Here is a 5,370-nt window from a genome sequence, read left to right as displayed (position 1 = left end):
TGTAAGCATCTGTAATTTGGTCCAACTTGGGAGATAGGGTAGTTTTTATCTCAGTTGGATCCGATAGGTGGCGCTGCTATCGGTATGTAAGCAATCAAATTTGGTAGCTGTTTTCCGGGCAGAATAAAGTCTGCCGGGTCCGCTAGTATCTTATAAAATATTGTATTTATTAAAATAGTTATTCTTGATTTTTGATTTTGAATAGATATATGTGTCTATAACTAAAGGTATAACTGCAGACGTAGGTTATATCATTTTTATAGGTTGAAGGAACCATATAAACATTATGTTAACAACAAAATACGTAATACTACTACAAACCCAAAAATTAAATTAAGTTTGTAAACTTGAACTCTTTCACAAACAACAAGAACTAAGTTTAATAACAATTCTGAACTAGATAATATATTTTTGAAATAGTGTGACTGTACAGGTATTAGGTACTCTTGAAAGTGTCATTAAATAACATAATAATTAATGTAAATTTAGATAACTTCATCACTACACCCTATTACAGTCCACTGCTGGACATAGGCCTCCACAACTTCGCGCCAAAAATGGCGTGAACTTATATGTGTCCTAATATAAGTATATATATCTTAAATACTTATATTAGATAACTTAATGACTCAAAATCCTTCAAATCTCTAAAAGACAATATAGAGTTTATTACAGAAATATGATCTTTATTTTAAATGTATAAGCACCATAATGAGAATATTAGAAAAACTTATTTTATAACCTTTCAGAAAAATATTTAGACCTATATAACTTTACACAGTTTCAATTCCATTAAAACTAACTGTTTGTTGGACCTTCGAACTTAGGTAACATAGAAATGCACTTAGAAGTCAGGAACCTGAGCGAGCTCGTGAGGACGAAGGCTTATCGCCGGATCAGATATAACTCATGTTAGAGTTAGACGTAAGTTTGGACAATAATAATAATAATAATAATATACTTTATTGTACACCAAAATATAAACAAACAGTAGTAATTACAACAAAAAGATGTACAAAGGCGATCTTATCGCTGAAGAGCGATTTCTTCCAGATAACCTTTGGGCACAGGACATGATATAGTAGTGACGGATAGGAAGTGTACAATATCCATAAGGATGAATAGAAAAAAAAAAATAGTGTATAATAGATTCCTTAATTCATACACATACACATACAAGTACAAATATCCATACATAAATAATCAAAATAGTATTAATATACGTGTATAATTGTAAAATATATATTGATAATATAAAATATGCATGTTAAAATTCTGAATATTATTGTATGTTACGCGACATATAGTACTTCTTTAGACAAGTTGTATCCTTTCCACTTTGTGCCGGACTGCTCGGAGAAATTCTGTTATTAATGACGTTATTATAAACTGAAATGTGTGTTAGTTTGAAACTACAAACTTTTAAAGATATCAGAAGGGTTTGTAAAATATTTTTGTTTCAATCCTAACGACTTGGGTTTGAAGGAGATTTAGGAAAAACAAGTATGAATAAGGTAAGCAGATGAGTTGCTAGTAATAAAAAAATATATATTATTAGAGTTTCTGCTTGGTACATAAACATATTTATATACATACAACTAGCTGACCCCGCAAACGTTTCTTTGCCATATATGTTATTAACCCGCTTAATCTCCCCCCCCCTTATAACTTAAGGGTATGAAAAATAGATGTTGGCCGATTCTCAGACCTAACTGATATGCCCACAAAATTTTATTAAAATCGGTCGAGCCGTTTCGGAGGAGTTCAATGTCTAACACCATGACACGAGAATTTTACATATTAGATATATAAAATAGGCTGTGTGGCTACGACATTAAAGAATATAGCCACCCCTCCTCTTCCCGTGGGTGACGTAAAAGGCGACTAAGGGATAACACAGTTCCACTACCACCTTGGAAATTATAAATCCGAACGATAGCGGGATAACCATCCAACTGCTGGCTTTGAAATACGCAGGTCGAAGACGGGCAGCAGCGTCTTCGGTGCGATAAAGCCAGCCCTGCGATCACCAACCCGCCTGCCCAGCGTGGTGATTATGGACAAAACCCATGAGTTCGCGCCATAATGTCTGGCGGGAACTTGTGGAGGCCTATGTCCAGCAGTGGACTGCAGTAGTCTGAAGTGATGATGGTGAGTGATACATACAATCAAAATAGGCAGTGTCAATTAGATACGATGACTTGCAAATAGCTCTGCATATTTTTTTTTTTGGTAATAGACCATGTAAACCCACGCCATGACTTAAGGCAAGGACCGAATTAGAGATTTTTAGCCCTCCGGGGCTTGTGATCAAGATTATTGAAAGCTCTTTGTGACAACGATAGACGTTGCGAGAGCGAGACCTTCCCTACCGCTTCTCATCTTCCCTACCGCTTCTCATTTTATATGCCCTGTCCTATTACCCAGAGGTTGTCTGGAAGAAATCGCTCTTAGCGATAAGACCGCCTTTGTACATCTTTCTTCGTATGTATCCCTTTTTGTAACATTTCTTTGTAGTGTACAATAAAGAGTATTTATTATTATTATTATTATTGCGATTAAATAACTAATATTAAACATAAAATACGTGAGCCGTCACGTGATAGGTAGCAGATGTGAAACATTTAATAACATTTATTTTCCTTATATACAATTTTTTTTAAATCAAAAAGTTCTTTAAAATCGCGACAACTTTATTATTATATAGTATAATATAGTACACATATTCTTGCCACGGCCTGTATCGTCACGCCAATAATCAGGGTTACCCTCGCCTATAGATGTTTCACACCAATAAATTAAAAATTCAAATACAAATGAACACAAGAAGCACTTAAAGAATTGATGTCGCCAATCTGAATTGGAAATCGTGTTGATTCGATTCACGTATTTCGTGTGCGATGAAAGCATTAGTTATTCATTTCTTTATCTCAAATAATTTGTTACATTGAAATACGGTCCTTACTTAATGGGATTAATTGTATCAAATATTTATATACAGGTTGTATGATAATATTTTTCTTATTTTATCAACAAAAAAAATTGTTTGATTTTACATATATTTTCTAGTTCTTGTTTTTTTTTTTTTAATTTTGTTGTTTGGTTTTTTATAGTAGTATATTATCATGTTTTGAAATAATTTCAACAATATTTGAATATAAAATGAATCTTACTCTCATCTATGGCTTATTAGTATTGTTCATTCATTTTCTCTTTGTGTCACTTCACTTTAGTGTAATAACACTATCTAATTTTCTGCGGTCGACTTCCGTACTTACGCCATATTTGTTTACCATTTAGGAGACTTCTAAAAAAAATGAATATACAAATTGACACTACACCCCAACGATAGCCATTTTAATTCATTATTTTGCCAAAAAACGCCAAACATTTATAGCGTTAATGTTAAATGAGTTCGGTTTTACATACGCCATATTGTACAGTCGTGTGACTGATATTACGTCACTGCCGTTATATATTTTTCTTACGGTTTTAGTCTCACATTTTTCTCAGTTCGGTCGCCCAGCTAAGTCCAGTCAAGCCTGCCGTAAGGAACTTCGTTCCAAAAATTAAATTAAAAAAATATATTAACGCCTGTAGTTTCGGTCAGGTTCCGGTTATTTTCTATGTGACTCAAGAGGCTACATAGCATTTTTCTGGTATTGTTTTGGGTGCTATTTGCGTTGATAAATGTCCCAATAATATTTTTTCTCATATATCTTCCATGTACAGACAGCGATCCGTTACATTTTTTTATATGTACGAGCTTTTACCCGCGGCTTCGCTCGCATTGAAGTTTTTTTTTACTAAAAAGTATCCTATGTTACTTGTAATATCTCTAAGAATATGTGTACAAAGTTTCATAATGATCAGTTAAGTATTTTTCGCGTGAAAGCGTAACAAAAAAACTTAAATTCACATTTATAATATTAGTAGGGATTGCGATTCGGAGTTTTTACTATTTTTTACGTAAATAATAATAATAATAACACTCTTTATTGTACACCATTAAAAGTAACAACAAAATAATAACACAAAATGAAAGATGCACAAAGGCGTCTTATCGCTGAAAAAGTGATCTCTTCAAGACAACCTTTGGAGACACGAAACAGAAACAGAAGTTAATTTTTTTTTTTTTTTACAATGTTGCCAATAACGAACACAAAAGATATAGGTACATAGAATATAAAGAAGGTCCAATTCGACACAGCCGTTTGGAAGATATGCGTGTACACACATTTCGTGTATTAGTTTTTATTTATATAGACTTAATAATCCATTATCAATACACCCATTATTAGTTATATCTTTCGTGCGCTCAGGTTCAATATCAAGTTGAGGCAATCTTAAGCTGAGTCGCGTGCGTGGGCGCGCCTGACGTCAGCGACCACCGCGCGCCTTATAAGGGCTCTCACTCAGTAATTATCGTCCGTCAGTAAAATTATCAAGCGTAGGTATACCTGAGCTACCAGTGTTATATATAATTTATATAGCTGAAGATTTTATCTCGCTTAACGGGAATCAAGGTCGCAAATCATCAGAATCAAATACGTTACTGGAATACGTTACTGGATTTCTTATTTTTATTTTTCAGTTAGGCTTCAAAAGTACTTTTTAACCGACTTCCAAAAAAGGAGGAGGTTCTCAATTCGACTGTATTTTTTTTTATGTATGTTACATCAGAACTTTTGACCGTGTGGACCGATTTCGACAAATTTTTTTTTAATCGAAAGGTGGTGTGTGCCTATTGGTCCCATTTAAATTTATTTGAGATCTAACAACTAATTTTCGAGTTATATCTAATAATGCGTTTTTACTTGACGCTTTTTTCGTCGACCTACGTTGTATTATACCGCATAACTTTGTACTGGATGTACCGATTTTGATAATTCTTTTTTTGTTGGAAAGGAGATATCCCTAGTTTGGTACCGTGATAAGAAAACCAGGATCTGATGATGGGATCCCAGAGAAATCGAGGGAAACTCTCGAAAATCCGCAATAACTTTTTACTGGGTGTACCGATTTTAATAATTTTTAATTTAATCGAAAGCTGATGTTTGTCATGTAGTCACATATAAATTTTATTGAGATCTGATAACTACTTTTTGAGTAATCTTTGATAACGCGTAGTTACTTGACTATTTTTTCGTCGATCTACGTTGTATTACGATATAATTGAAGTCGGTTTTTCTTCGTTTGCCTGCAAACACAATTATGAAATCATTCCGTCTGTTATTATACCCCATATTAATAGTATATTATTTTGACGATTCTTAATTTAATCGAAAGCCGATGTTTATCACGTGATCACATTTCAATTTCATCGAGATCTGATCACAACTTTTGGAGTAATCTTTGATAATGCGTATT

This window comes from Melitaea cinxia, chromosome 9 (assembly GCF_905220565.1).
Source record: "Melitaea cinxia chromosome 9, ilMelCinx1.1, whole genome shotgun sequence".
Lineage (NCBI taxonomy): Eukaryota > Metazoa > Arthropoda > Insecta > Lepidoptera > Nymphalidae > Melitaea > Melitaea cinxia.
This window is presented reverse-complemented; position numbering follows the sequence as displayed.